The 16,839-nt window shown below is 38.3% G+C and overlaps 1 protein-coding gene across 1 annotated transcript in view; it reads left to right on the top strand.

The window, feature by feature from the left end:
* Positions 1-16,839, top strand: part of LOC123317895 — a 102,747-nt gene that overhangs the window by 53,387 nt on the left and 32,521 nt on the right. The window contains exon 2 of the mRNA XM_044904507.1: positions 4,726-4,862. The gene's annotated coding sequence lies outside the window, so the exon portion shown is untranslated. The remainder of the gene's footprint in view (positions 1-4,725; positions 4,863-16,839) is intronic.

Raw genomic sequence — 16,839 nt, 5'->3', positions numbered from 1 at the left:
ATTTGGGAGTGCCGGAATAAACTAAAATGATGTAGGCAAGAAGAATAAGGTCTCTTTAATCTGGGTTCCCGGTCACTCGGGAATCGTAGGAAACGAGAAGGCCAATAAACTTGCCAGAGAGAGCGCACAAACGCCACTCACTGGCCCAGAACCCTTCTGTGGTATAGGAAAATGCACCTACAAGAAGGAGTTTATGGAGAAGGAGAAAGCCGAATAGGAAAAACTCTGGCGGAATCTCCCAGGAATGGATCACTCCAAAAAGTTCCTTCGGAACTCTGAAACTGCTAGATCCAAAAAATATCTGGATCTCAGTAAGAACCAACTACACCTACTCACTGGCTTTCTCACAGGACATTGTCGCCTAAAGAAGCATCTGTTGAGAATGGGTTTGTCGGACACTGACGAGTGTAGATTCTGTGGGGAGGAGGAGGAAACTCCTATTCACCTGGTTACGGAATGCTTTGCCATTGCAAGCCAAAGGAAAGAGTGCTTTGGACGAGAAACTTGTAGGAGTGGGGAATTATCCTCGTTGAAGCCGTCCCAGATATTGGATTTCATCAGATCTCTGGATCTGGAAGGCGAGCTGTAAAGGGCGCGATGAAAACAGCTCTGTTAGGGGGCACAATAGACCTTAAGGTCGCAGTGAACTGTAACCCCTTCTCACTATATACTACTATATACTATCCAACCCATGACATTTTGTTTCACAGCATTCAGCACTGCGTCCATGTCTTTTTTTTCCAAAGCTGTCTCTTACTTCTTGTTGCCATAGCTGTTAATTTAAAAACAAAGAATTTGATGGCACCCTATGCTATCTTAGGAACATTATGACTAGGTATGCATCGGAGGCGTAAATGTCTTATATCTTTCAACAAACCGAATAAGGTTCTTGCAGTATACGACATGACCTCAAAGTTTTATACCTACAGCATTGTTGTAGGGTTTTTAAAGGGAAATATAAATATTTTTTTACACGAAGTTTGGAAGCATCTGGATAATTCGAAAATAAATGAAACAACATCAACACTTAACTGAAATAATAAATTCATGTGAAACTACGTGTACCTTTGAATAATGCCATCTGGCTAACAACCTTAGCAAAAATAAGCTTATTCACTTGATAATAACAGACTTTTCCATGGTGTGCCATCATAGGCAGGATGCCATCATTGGCACACTCCCCCACAGGATTCATTGACAATAATATTCGTTTGCTGTGTTCAAAAGAAGTGTACAGTGTACCAGATTAAGAATTCCAATCGCATCCCCGACTCAATCATCTAAAACAATGATCTGTATAAGAAACGAAAGCCTGTACCAGCTAACAACATGAATAGCTGCCATCCCCTAAGGATCTCCTCAAGCTCTCAATCTGTTCAACGTACCCAATAGACGTATCCCCTTTCAACGAAGAAATGAACCGCTTTCAGCTCGCTGTAAATGAGCTGGGAATGTTGTAATTCGAAAATAACTGCCAGCAGAAATTCCTTTGCGGAATTGCGGATGCCAAACGGGGTGTTCTCTTGAGTATAAGATTAATAAGGTGTTAAGATTGCAGTCACGTTTCGATTCTACCTCTCTCTTCGCAGGATTTTAGGTATACCGCAATTTCCAATCTGCGAGATTAGGGGGTGTACACGGGAAGGGGCATGTTCCGTGGTGGCTTCAAGATTTCCTATTGATTTGTCCGGGTTCCATGTTCCAGAAGATCCAAGAGCTATGTTGGGAACTGTATTAAGACCTCGTTCCGAGTATTTATACATAAAGGGTGTTATTAAATAAGCGTTGAAATTTTTAGGGGGTGATGTCTTGTCGAGAATTGAATGTGTTGAAAGTTCCGCTCCTCCTTCAAAAGTTTATCTCTCAATGAAGGAATCCATACATGGAAATGTAATACATATTCTGAAAGAACAACTCTTCTAGTGATAAATTTGAGAATTTCATCCATCTCGGCGCAACCGTTCGTTCTTGACGAATGAACCCATCTTTTTCAGGATTTTTCGAAGGTCAGCTTTCGAGTCGTTTATCTCTCGATAAAAGTGACCGTAGATGGAAATGTGATACATATTCTGAAAGAGCAACTCTTCTTGTAATGAATCTGAGAATTTGATCCATCTCGGCGTAACCGTTCGGTCTTGACGAATTTTTAACTGAACCCATATTTTTCACGTTTTTTTGAAGCTCTGCTTCCGAGTCGTTTTTTCTCAATGAAAATAACCGCAGAAGAAAATGTGATACATATTCTGAAAGAGCAACTCTTCTAGTAATAAATCTGAAAATTTCATCGATCTCGGCCCAACCGTTCGGTTTTGACAAATTTTTAAGTGAACTCATATTTTTCAGGATTTTTCGAAGGTCAGCTTTCGAGTCGTTTATTTCTCAATAGAAGAAATCATAAATAGAAATGTGATACATATTCTGAAAGAGAAACTCTTTTAGTAATAAATCTGAGAATTTCACTCATCTAGGTATAACCGTCCGGTCTTGATGAATTTTTAGCTGAACCCATCCTTTTCAGGATTTTTCAAAGGTCAGCTTTCGAGTTGTTTATCTCTCAATGAAAGTAACCTTTGATGGAAATGTGATACATATTCTGAAAGAAAAACCCTTTTAGTAATAAATCTGAGAATTCCACCCATATCGGCGTTTGGTTCGGTTGAACCAAACATGGACCTACGACAAACGATTCTGAAATTTTGGTTCAAAAATTTCCATTTGGGGATGCCAAGTTCACACTTTCCAAAATTTTCAAAGATTGATTTCAGTGGGTGGGTGGACAAATGAAAACATTTGAAGGACAAAAGTGTACTTACGTTGAACAAACGATCTCTACCATCCAAAATTAATTTTTGCGATTTGGGGGTGCTGCTCAGAAAATACCGAAAGAAGTTTTTCCGATATCTCTAAAACGGTGCCTGAAAAATACAAAAAAAAAGGTGGACAAACATGGACCTACGAGGGACGAACGACCCTGAAATGTTTGTTTCAAAATTCTTATTTGGGGGTGCCAGCTTCACATAGCTCAGTGAATAGCCTCTCAAAAGAAACCATGGCAGGCATCAGCTATATGATCTTCGCTAATAGCAATATTTCGTTGACATATTCTTCGTTAGACCAGGCGCAGATCGTTATTCGTTAAATTTTTTCTGGAATTCTCGGATGCGACAAACTTTTATAGTACTTTGTTATTATAACTTCAAAAACTGTTCATCAGTAATGTCTCTATTGGGTAGTAGATTGAGGAAAAGGTGTGACCTTGTTGACTTTGAAAAATCATCCAAATGCGAACAGAATTCTGAATTCTGCTGGCAGTTGAAACGTCCATAACAGGGTGATCTTAATTTCATGTGCAGAAGTGATTTCCTCAATCCCATTTGTCATATCCTGCCTGCATTCATGCTAAGCGTTGATTGCACGTTGCCAATTAAAAATCAGCAGACCTATTCAATTGGATAAACCTGGGGTTTTCAGATCGGAAAAAAACCACAGAAATTAGGTTCCCAATCTGGTGTTCTCAGTACCGAACAATCAGTTACTGGGCATTGTGCGCGACAGTTAAAATTCAGCTGTTAGCAGGAACGGAAGGAAGGGAAATTAGAGCAAGGGTTCGTCCGACTAACATCAATTAATATTGTTAGAATTCGTCCCGGACAAGTGAAAGTCAAATTAGTCAAATGAGCTGATTTATCGCGTTAAATGCGGGAACGCTTTTATCTAGACTTGATGAAGATTCATATTTTAGAAATCCCATTACGTCGAAGTTGGCAGTCCTGGCAAACAGTGTGCAAGTTTAGACGTGTGCCAGGGGAATTGCCACATTGAGGAGGAGAGCAGGGAGAATGAGAATTCTGTTTGACTGAATGAATACATCCAACATCTGTAGATGTAACTGTCTGCTTGGGTGTTAAGAGATGAATTTATGTATTTTGATCATTCCAATAATCTGATTGTGCTTCGGTATGAGAGGGGGATGTATATGTCATCCAACCCTCTACAAGCTTTAATTATACATAATATATCATTATCAGACGGTAACCTAGACAATATTACCAAAACGAGGTTCAATAACAGCTTCAGGTTTGAATGCTTAATCAAAAGTGTTTTTGTTGGGGAAGATTCGGATATTGATTTTTTCATCATGTAAATATTGAAAATTATGTATTGAATACTTCATCTGAAGTGAGGGTCAAGGCTTTGCTGGCACTTCTTATTGTTAGCATGAATATTGAACATGTGTGAACACGTTGAACATTATAATATGAAACTGTATCGAAGATATACCAAATATACGATTGATACATACAAGCTGTTTTCAAAGGTGAGGCTTTTTTGACAGAAGGTAGATAACTCCTCGAAAAAGGTCGTTTCACCAAAAATTGTCTGTATAAAATATCCAAGATAGCTGAGATACAACCCCTAGAACCATATTACATACATACAACAAAACAAACATATGCCTGAACAATTAATTGTTCAGTACCAAGTTCATCGGATTAGATGCATCAGGTCACTTTAGAGAGAATCATTATTGGTGAGATTTTGAATATTATTGATATTGATTTTTGGTGAAACGCTCCATTTTGACCATTTTCTACCTTCTGTTAAAAAAAAGTCTCACCTTTGAATACACCTTGTATAATTATTTCTCATGATTCAAAATCAAAAAAATTTATGGTAGTGATACCTACATTTTTCGACAACAATTTGAGGTAAACTTTTTTGCAGTTTGCAACCGAACCTACTACGGTGACGTTGGTAAAACTTACGACCTGACCGTCAACAAGTCCAAGGATGAACGACTGCCATTTCTGTGCCATCTCACATTCACTGCTAATGGGCAGACCCATGGCGATATCGTTCAGGTGAGTTTTCGAACATCTTTTTCTCCTTCAATTATTATTTCATTAGGAAAGAAAATTGAAAATTCAAAGTGGTAGATTGAATTTTAAATTTTAAAAACGCTACTGGATGTGCTATATTTCAATTGCAAAGAAATTTACAAAAATTGCAAAACAAATAAAGCTTTGACAAGGACACAAAAGTGTATGGTATACGTCGAAGGTGTTATTTCTGCGCAATAGATTCTTTCGAATTAATAACTTAGTTAAATTTATACGATATACATTTATCAGAAACTAATATAAACCAATATTCATTATGCCATCATAGTATACACATTTCAGTTCTTCACATGAGTATTATTTATCAAATTTTCAGGACCACACTTAAAGAACCCTCACAGAGGTATACAAGACCTATATGTTAGCCTGTCAGTATAGTTTCTTTTTGCTTTTTTTATGATTTCCTTATGATATGGTCTTTTTATGACACAATATACAAATTAATTGATGATTAATGAATGAACAAAACACTCACAGCAGGTTTCATAAAACTTTGACTTTCCAAACAACAATTTGACAGTCACTCAGTGACCAAATGGAAATCAATGAAACTTCTGCATTTCTGAATATATTGAATGAGTAGCAACTGAGAATCATTGAATGGACCTATAGAGGTCATAATTTCTCCTGCATGGGAATATACTGCACATGGTGTAGTCAGTAGTGTTTGCTGAAGTCATTCTCTTAACGTCTTTAAAATTGTATCCACTTTGGAGCACTGAAAATAAAAATCAATAACGAGTTTTAATACTTACGAATCTATTTTCCTCAGTTGTGCAAAAAAGTTAATTTCGGAAAATCAATTTCATTATTTGATTCACAGTTCATCACCATTCAATGATTTTCGAATGATATTTTGGGATTTTCACAAAGAAATTGAATAATCAGCAACTAGAGCCAGCTTGATAAACAAAACAAACATGCAAAACCTCTTTATACAAAATGGCCATCTGAAATCTTACAAAATTTCATATGTTTCTGCAAATAGCACTCAAATTAATATTTTTAACTAGTCCTGCCGTCTTAAAAACACACTTGACACACAGATGACGCTCACATCACTTTAGTGGCTTCGTTTCCCATCTTCATACTTCATAATCTTTGGTCGAAAGCATTCTCTACATGATTTATCAATTGGAGCATTATCACTATAAACTTCCCCATTTCTTCCTATTAAAACAGAAAACTACACAGTCCCGCAAATGCTGTTTAGATAACACTGAATCTAACATATTCAATGCTGTAAAAAACAAGGTTTTGTTTAAAATACAAAGGGATATGAACTGAATGTTATGGACTGATGTCCAAACTGTCTGAAACCACCAAGATCTGCTGCCACTACTACTAGATTAATAACAGTCGAAGTCATTTTTTTTTTAATGCACCGAGCTAATTTGTACTCCAAACACGTGTAGAATATTGTTCCACTTAGTTCCCTTAGTTTCGGACGAAAAAATCAATTCTCATCGGGCAACTTCAAATTGAAATCGATACATTCAATTATTTATATTCCGTTTGGTTGAACGCTCATTTCGAAACTTAAAATAGCAACAAACGATACCAATCCATGGGTATGATATTTTAAATTGCATTTTACAAACGTTGTTCAATTCGGCGATTGTGAATATAGCAAATGACATTATATTGTTTGTGAAGTTCGTGTAATTGTTGTCTGTGTGGAATTTTATCATGGGAGAGCTTCGAGCGTCCCTTTTTTGGACGTTTTCCAGTTCGCTTCCATCTGAATACAGCGCGTAATTTTTTTTTATACATGAACTAATTCCACACGTTACTCACGCTCGAAAAAATTATACCTTATAGTAAGGGTAATAGGTTTTCCGCAACATTTGGAATCAACGAAGTGTTATAAATAGAAAATCCTACAATTAAGGGACGCTGAGACAGCTCAGCTTCTGCAGCATCCAAATATCGTGAAGGTTGCTCCCATTTATTGTCTCTCCCTCTCTCTTCGAAAATCTAGATACTACTGCCTTGACGTGAAATCCAAGGTGTGCACCACGCTTGAGGTTACACGACTGATAAACAGGTACTATTCTTGCAGTGGTCGGACCTACGTTCAGAAAGGTGGGATTGATGCTTGTCTCTATTTTACGGCTAATCTTGTACGCCACAAGTCAAGTCGTTGGTTGTAACATGAATGAATTTGAGCTTTAAGTCTATTTATTTCAACAATGACATGACGTCAAAGATTGTTCAGAAGAAGCTGTCAGACGAACGTGCAGTATTACGATCTGATTAGAAATTAGAAGTGAAGGTTGCAACCCTCAGTGATTCATAGAACCGAACAAGTGCGATTTCTCCTAGCATTGATGATGAAAAGGCAGTTCTTCTACCACGCCGAAGATCTTTCCAATGACTGGAAGCTACTCAGTTGTTTTGGAGGATCCTATTCCAAGCTAGACTTACAACACTATCACTAACAGACCATGTGAGGGAGGAGGGGGGAATTGGATGCGCAGGATGTCGTCAGATGGATGAGAGCTCGAAGCAGGTTTTGGAGAGACCACGTTCAAGCGTTCAAACAAGAAAAAAACAAGTTTAGCAACAAATACCAAATAATTTTTACATGTAACCATCTGCACTATCTGCAGCCTATGAGGGCAAGACTGGCAGGAGCTTGATGAAATGAAAAGAATATGATAAAATTTTTCATAAAAGAACACATGTATCATTATTATCTGAACCAGGTTCGTTGTGGCTGGGTTAGCTTTCCGGGAACTGCAAAGATGTAAATCTTTTGTTCTCTTCCCTACTAATTTATAGGAACCCAAGAAGGGCTTCAATGGTGTTGAAAAACCGGCAACATCCTTAGGGGCCTTGGTCGTTACCTCGTGAGAATCCAGGACCGATTTCTCCTTATGAGTGGTTCTAAGGCCAGCCAATTCTGGACATTTGCATACCATGTGTTCAGCTGTTTCTGCTTTTGATCCACAGAGCCTACTAATCTCATCTGCTGACTCTCCCATACCGATATTTGTCGGTACAAATATCATTTGTATCGACAGTGCCCTGTCAGCAGTCCCACCAACACCCGAAGCTCAGCTCGTGACAGCTTTAACAGTCTCCTGGTGTAGGTCAGTGAAATCATCACGAATTTCTTTGACTGAGTAGGTCCAGGAGTGTTCCAGAGGGTTATTCTGTTGTATAACTCCCATTGTTGGACCACTGCCTCATACTGGTCCAACAGGTGTTAACCTTGATGCTCTTTTTGCAAGTTGATCGGCTTTTTCATTTCCTTCAACAACACAATGTCCTGGTACCCATAGTAGAGTCACTTTATTGCCTCTGGCCAGTTGCTTTATGGTATAACGGCACTCCCATGTCAGCAGAGACCCTTGGCAGTGTGATTCCAGGAACCTCAGCGTCGCCTGGCTGTCCGTGATGATATAGATATGCACCCCTTTGAAGTTCATTTTAAGACACTTCTGAGCCAATGTCTCGGTCTGTTAAATAGAGAGTTCACTTCCGAAGGCTTCAGAAACACTCAGTTTAGGTCTATATGCGTCAATGTCGCTGCCTCTCTCTGATCTCGATTCATCAGTAAACCATATGGATGACTTATTGTCCAGAAGATTTACGAAAATTATAGCATTAGGACTGTCACCTATGACATCTTCGAAATCGAAGATGATTGGCACAACATCTGATGGTTTTGCGAAGAGGTTTGAGTCCAGTTGGTTCAATATCCTCATATGTCCAACCCAGTTTCTGGATAGGAGATTCCCGTTAAGGAATATTCTTATTACTTGCAGCAAGCTGCACTTAATCACATGTAGGTGTAGGAGAGGCAGATCAAGTATGGCCTGAATCGCTGCTGTAGGAGCTGTGCGCATAGCCACCTTATCACCAACAGACCAGCCTTTGCAGTTTCTGCAACCAAATGAAGGGAAATATCAAGTTTTCCAACGAAATATCTCTTGGCCCTTCAATTTCATCGAAGAAAACTAGACTCCCCATATTTCAGAAGCGATGCATATTTGACCCCATGTTCCTTTATTAGTATTTTGTCTTACATATAACTCCATTTTTACCGCATCTTTGGTAAACAAACTGTAATATACTATTTTGGGACCCTCAAACTTCCAAACCTGGATCTGTTATTGGACACCATTCGATAAAAATAAACAACGTTATCATAACAAATCTCATATGACCCGAGTTCAGAGTTTGTTGCCCTCAAAATCGGAACATGCCAACGACAGTAGCCTCAAGTTCCTTACGAGCTGCTCTCGGAAATCCCCACGCTGCAACCTCAAATCGTCTGCTCGTATTTCTCGCGGAGTCACAGTCGGTCCAGCGCAACGAAACCTCAGTTCCTCGTTAACAAACAACTGCCCGACATAAATTCCATCACCCCTGACAAGTGCGGGTCGACGTGCCTGCCCCCTTTCTACGTTATTTTTCCGCTTTCCTATTGGAATAATTTGTTTTCATCTTGGTCGAACTCTCGGTGATTTTGCGTGGACAGCGGTGACGGTCACGTGAAATACGGCGGTTGTAATTAGCTGGAACAAACAGGATTTATCGGGTTATTTTGCCGATTCCCCGTTTCCATTGGGAGTTTACGGGGTTGTTTCTGCTTCCGCCGGCCTCCTAGGTTTGCCGCCCTTCCTGGATTAGTCCTCGTGGTGGGGAAAGGTAATTTGTTGATGGAAAAGAAGAAACCACTCAGTCTTGGTTCTGAATATTCTGTTTCAGCACTTATTATCGTCCATCGATAATATCTAAGGGTGCGTTCATACTGAATATGCCAGGAGGGGCAATCTGGAGAGTAGATTTGGATGTAGATTGTCAAGGCGTTACTACGACATCCACAGCTTCACCTTCTTCCATGATACAAGGTGATTTTATCATGGAGTGCAGAGGCAGAGCTGATCTCCCTGGCCAACCAGATACCAGTTGTTGCTTCTTCTTATACAGGAAGTCTGACCAATAATCCATTGGTCAGGTGGTGATAGAGAACCATATGATGATGAAATGGGTACTCAAACATCTCTCAATACACCATTCCCACCACCTTTTTTTTGCTGTGGCCGGGGTAAAATCGGCAATACAGACGAACACACCCTCTCCTGAGGGGGAACAGTGTAAGGATTCTTACTCTCCTTGAGCTCGAGACCCACTAAAAACCATTAACTGCTTCTTTATAGGTTCCGGGCATTTTTCCTATTAACCAGTTGACTCTCATGGTTTCTGGACTCTCACACGATCATAGTCGTGTTGATAGTTTATGCTGCCTATAGCCTTTATAGGTTAAGCTCTTCTTTGGTTACTTTAAATCCTTATCAGATCTCTCGGTCTTCGGTGGTAGGTTCTTGACCTTCTAGCTCCTTCTGTTGGATCATAGTCGACTAATCTTCGTAGTTCCTCATTTGGATGTTGTTTGGTTTTGTCGAATATCCTTTTCGCCTTTCTCTTCATAAATTCTGCAACTGGTTCCCATTCCAAGTCCTTGTAGATTTGTTTGTTCCTAACAAAACAAGGTACGTCCATCGCCATTCTAAGGAGTTCATTCTCAGTGGTCTGTATTCTCTTGATGTGGGTCTTGGCTGCGAAGCCCCATGCCGCCGATCCATATGTGAGTTGTCCCACCACCATTGTATTTCAGATAGGTCAAGTTCATTGCAGAAACCGCCAATTGTATCTCAGATTAGACAGTTTAATTTCAGAAATGTTCATTTAAAATTCACTTTAGTCACATTCATTTCAGAAAAAATCAAATTAGATTTGTTTATTTGATTTCAGAAACCATCAGTTTTAAATCAGATTAATGATTTTTAATTCAAAAACCGTCATTTGTCATTCAAAAAGTACGAATATTATTCAAGGTTTTGTACGTTTCAATTGTCTACAGGATTTGTTTGATAGCTCAATTCAAGGACAGAAATTTTATGATTCAAAATTTCTCTTGACATATGTATTGTGTTGCAGAAAGTCTGAACATGATCCTATTTGATGATTTCAAATGTTAACCTTATTTTATATTCAATTTCTTCACTCTCTTGAAAATTCTTAATCTTTTTCATCGTAAGTATTATCTGTTAATTCAACTGATTTCTTTCTGAACGCAATTGATATTTTTTTAATTCCAACTGATATTTTCTGAAATACAATTGACGATTTCTGAAATGAATCTGCCTAATCTGAGTTACAATTACAATTGACTTAACTGAATTTTAAATAAACATTTGAAATGAACTTAAGTCGACTTATCAGAATAGGGAATACTCCTTCTGTATTTTTTATGAAATATCTTTGAAACGTCACATTTCGAAATAACCGTTTCCCAAAAAAAAAAATAAGCACTTAAACACTTAAAAATGAAAAATAAAAATGGGTATTTAAAGTTTAAAGCTTTTTGTGAGAATTGTAGAAGCTGGCAACATCGACTGAAATATGCCTTGATAATAAAGGACAACAAACGCATTATCTTGATGAGATAGACAAAGATGGCTGTCTATGAGGTCTGCGACGAACGAGGAAGGTCGTAAAATTTTATGAGACTTTTATGGCCGGTCGCAGTTGAAGCTCGCCAGTAAGTACGCGCCTGTAGATCAACAGCTGTTATTTTATAAACAAGCTGATCGGACATTGATCTTCTCATTGTCTTGTATGCGCTATTGCCAAATCTTAAACTCCGCACAAAGCGATTTAAATTTTAAAACCCCATATTTGAAGGATGATTTTAAAAATTTCCGCGGTGAATTTGGAAAAATCATGAATTAAACTCATACTTATTCAGTTTAAACTTGCATTATGCAGTGATAACCCAAATTGAGGAGAATTCCTCATTGCATTTGATGTTAGTGGGTTATTGATAAGAAATCACCCTGCTTTTGGGCACCGCTTCATTTCAGTTTCATTGTTCTACATTTTCATCAATATACATATTTTATTTCTCATCTGGTGTAAATTTCCCCCAATTAATCTTCAATAATTCGGCAGCATATCGATCGGAACGTTCATTTCAGTCGCTGAATCAATAAAAGATGCCTCTGATTGATTTTTGGAATACCCCTATCATTCACTCTCGTAGTCATTTTGCAAACCGCGAAAATTTTACCACGCCATCATTCATAATGATTGAAAATACTCGCAAACTGGTATTCCAATTTCGCGAGTGATTTACTACGGATTTAATTTTGTTTGTTTGACACATAAAACCATCGGATGTTGTACATTGATGATCGGAATTGCGTGGACCGAATTATGCAAAAGTATCGATCATCTTCCATCCCATTTGCCGTGGGACTCCATTTACCATGAGTTTATTATCACGGGAATAAAAATAAATATGAACCGAACTGAAAGACGAACATTTCTTCTAAAAACGAAACGTACAGAGCATCTGCACTACGAAAAATGAGTTCAAAAGACGGTCGCATGAAACTGTGCCGATTAGAGTATGCGTGGTAAATATTCCATGAAACGTTATGGACCATGAGACTACGAGACTCTCCCATGAGACTAGAGCCCAAGAGACGAGACTTTATATCTTATCGGCGAGACGAAACGAGACTTCAGTAAAGTCTCGTCTCGTATAGGTCTTGTGGGCATCACTAGATATAGGGATGTAGGAGGGCCTATTGAAACACAGTCGTACAGGATGAACAACTAAATCGTTCAAGACAAGTCTACTTGAAATAAATAACCTGCAACCGTTACCGGGAATAAATCTACAAAAAGACAAAATAAAAGTGCGAACAGACTTATTCTTAGGGCTAATTACGACTGTGTGCCCTCCTGTGACTGAAGAGACCCAACCATTACCTACAGATCATTCCACACTCCGGGCATGGATAGTCACCAACCAGATCTGGCCGCCGCTGTATCCTTCTCGAGTCTCCATTATAACTCTGCGCCAAAGACCTCCACTGTGACCTGTCTAAGGCTAGTTGTTCCCAGTTATGATTGGCATCTACTGATTTTAGGGATTGATGTAGTATATCCTTAAACCGCTTATACTGGCCTCCTGGTTTCCAGGCTCCCTCTGTGAATTCGCCATACAGAGCTATTTTGGGGAGTCTTGTGTCTTGCATCCTCAGAATGTGGCCGCTCCATCTGAGTTGAGCCCTCGTTACTTGAGTCTCAATTGTTGAACAACTCGAGCGTTGCAAGACTTCTGCATTCGAAACTTTGTGGAACCATCTGATGTGCATTATCTGTCTGAGATGACGTTGTTGCATTTGTTCAAGCTGTTTAATATGTCGCCTGTAGGGCGTCCAGCTTTCGCTTCCGTAAAGAAGCCTTGGGAGGACCACTGCTTTGTAAACAGCTGTCTTGGTCTTCAGATTGAGGTCCTGATTTTGAAACACTCAGTCCTTTAGCTTCCAAAATGCCCGTGATGCCGAATTGATACGGTTTTGTATTTCCGTGTCTAGGTTTGCCCTAGTATTTATGAAGCTTCCCAAGTATTTGAACTGCTCGACCTGTTCTAGAGTTTGATTCTTCAGGATGATTTCTATTTGAAGGCTTTCTGGTGGACTTACCAGGATTTTGGTTTTGTCGATATTGAGTCTAAGGCCTGAAGCTTCATATATATGTTTAGAGGTGTCCAACATTATCTGTAGATCCACTGGGCTGCTAGCGATAAGTGCGCAGTCGTCTGCATATTGAAGGTCCGTGATAAACTTTGTACGGGTTATTGCTGTTCCTCTGAGACGCTTCAGGTTAAATAGGGCTCCATCAAATCTGAATATTATTCCAACACCTCTTACAGGCATACTCATGTCAGCAATTATTGAGACAGCTATGCCGAAAATATTGAACAGTAAAGGCGCTAACACGCAGCCTTGTTTCATTTCAGAGTTAGTTAAGAAATGGTCGGTTGTAGAGCCATTATGCTGTATGCTGTATCATAAGTACAAAGACAACAAAGTACTCGTTAATCAAAGAAAAACTTCATTTATTGATTCTACGAATGATGAAAGTGGAAAAAAATTGCAACAATCAACATAAGAAAGTTATGAGTCTTATGCTTAAATCGAATTTCTGGGTACATCAATTGAAACTGACAAATTTCTTTTGCTTTTTGATCTAATAATTCGTCACAAACTGTTGATGTTTTCGGACAAGGAATGACCTGCTTCTTTTCTGTAGTGAACTAGTCTTTTCTTCAATATTGCATATGATTTTCAGGACTCGCTGATCCGGCCCTGTCACAAAATGAGCATTATCGACGAAAATTCCCCATGAAACATTGGTTTCCGAATTAAAATGATATGAAACCAATCCGAAATGAGATCAATGATGTTAAGTGGTAGTCCAGTCGTAAATTTTCAAGTTAATGCCTGATGCACAACGAATAGCTACGAACAGTTTTTCGGATAATCGTCAATGCCATTCGAACCACGGTGAATTATTATCGATAAAATTTGACATATTTCGATGAGATATTGTATGTCCTTTGTTGCTGCAATCAATTTTTAGGATTTGAGGACATCATGGGTTCTGTTGAAAGGCTTAACGCATTCGGCTTTGTGCTGAAACAAAAAAAATTGATAACGAGATTCATCCGCAGTTTTGTGGTATATTCAAAGCGATATTATCCATCATATTTAATTTGGCCCGATTGAATTGTCGACGTCATATCAGTATATAAAATATAGTGGATAGACCGTTGACAGTATGTTATCGTTAGATTCAATAAGTAGATGAATATTTTCCTCAAGCTAATTCCATTTTTTCCTAGGCTTCAGTTAGCTCATTCTTCAGGAACTTGGGTTTTGTCTCCCACTATCTGAAACAGAAGGAATATCAGAAAAACCTATCGCCAAATTGTTACACTCACTTCGTTATTTTTTTGAATAAAGTGAAATTAAAATTTGTTTCTTGAATGGTTTGCAGTTCGCTATTAACGCCGTTTTATATTTGGTTACGCAACATAAAAATGGCCATAAAATAAACAACTACTCACGAGATTAAGGCCACAAACACCAAATGATTGCCCTGTCGGATTTAGAACTTCTCCACCTTCATTCATTCCTTTTTATTGTGGAATTAATTACAGTTATTTCAAGATGTTTCACCGCTGAAAGATATTTATAGCTTAATGACAAGAGATCCTACCCTCAGTTGTTAATGTGAGGTGGCAGAACAAATGAATTTGAAAGCCCAGCTCGTTTATTCTTGCTGTTTTACTATCTACGGATACGAGGCTATAGAGTGGACGTTACTCTGATTGCTTGTAAAACATCCATAAAACTTGGTTCATGTCAGCAATTCACTGTGCTAATATTTATGGATAGAATTTTAAATGAACTAATGAATCAAATTCAGATCCGATTGATCAATTATAACGAGGATGTATTGATATCTAGTTAGCCTAGACCAGTTCCATGCATAAAAAAATATTGCGTTACCATAGCAATGAACAATAACTCATTAGAAGTGTCAGTGTGAAGTTGAGGTCAAATAAGTAAACCAGAGTTGCGCAATAGATTAAAAGAGAGGAGATGTCCACCGAAATTGTGAAAATCGAAAAATTGGAGTATCGAGCCATCATCAAGTGCCTGTATTTAAAAGGGTTAAGAGGTAAGCAGATTTACGAGGATATGCTTAATACCCTTGGTGATCAATGTCCTTCGTATGCGACCGTGAAAAATTGGACTGCAAGCTTCAAAAGAGGTAAATTTTCCATTGAAGATGATGACCGATCGGGAAGGCCAGTTTCTGTGTCAGTCCCCGAAAATATCGATGCAGGTCATGACATGACAGAGCCGGAACGAGGGCGTGGCGAGAGAGGCGGTCGCCACCGTCGCTAGCGACCTGGGGGCGCAAAATAAAAAAAAACAGTATTCTCTCCAATTGAATATTTTTCATATAATATTTAATACAAAACATAACATTATAAAAATATGCCATAACACATACATATGTGTGTGAATTAAATTCACAACGTAAACGAACACATGTGGAATTGTAAACAACGTCCGTAGTCCACACCATACACTGGAAAAAATATAACCAAATACATAATAATAATAAATTATTAAGTATATAGTCCACACCATCAGTCTGAAAACAGAATGAGTCGCCACAGCCTTCTAAATAACGTCTCTATAGACGGCTGTGGGGTCGCATAACAACCAACGCGATAACAAAGGCCATGTCGAGATCTACTCACAAAAAACTATCGAAGACCGATTGAGGCGCAAAACCTTAGCCGATTGGGGGTATTTCCTTCAGAACATAGACAAAAATAGCTCCTTTTATCATTCATCGCAGACAACGCTCGAGCATTTGTGTTTCTAAGGGTTTTACTTCTTCTTATTATAATATATACTTAATTATTGAGTGAAGTTATAATATGAGCCTGGAAATCATTCGAACTGGAGAGCTGGTAAATTATCACAGATAGAGAATACAGAAGAGGAAAAGAGAAGAAAAATAAAAAAGCCTGGAGGAGAAGCTGATGATGAAACATTTAATTTTGACTATAGAAGAATAAGCTGAAAAAAGGACCTCATTCAAGTATTGAACTCAGTGCAACTTGAAGAAAGATTCAGTATTTTGCCAGAAGTTGCTAGAAGGTAGCTTTCTCGAGGGAACTTTCTACTTGGCGAACTAAACAAGAAAGCATTGAAGTATAATTCCGATTCAGATTCATACGAATTTGTGGCCTTTCAAAATATTCTTGACTTTATCAGTAACTACAGCTGCCACAGCTACATATCAACGTTCTTTCAACAAATTGAAATTCGTAAAAACCTATTTAAGGTCTTCAACTGGACTTATTTAGCATAGCAGTCCGATCAATAGAGAAGAATCACGACATCATTAATATTCTTGCAGAAACCAAAGCAAAAAAAGTCAAATTATTATAGTTCATTTTGAATGCATGTTATTGTTATTTTGTATCCTTTTGATTTTATTCATATTACTTTCTTTAAAATAGGAAAGATTTTTCCGAGAAAAA

Source organism: Coccinella septempunctata, chromosome 7 (assembly GCF_907165205.1).
Source record: "Coccinella septempunctata chromosome 7, icCocSept1.1, whole genome shotgun sequence".
NCBI classification, from domain to species: domain Eukaryota; kingdom Metazoa; phylum Arthropoda; class Insecta; order Coleoptera; family Coccinellidae; genus Coccinella; species Coccinella septempunctata.
The sequence above is the reverse complement of the archived record's forward strand: the minus strand, read 5'-3'. Positions and strand labels throughout refer to the sequence as shown.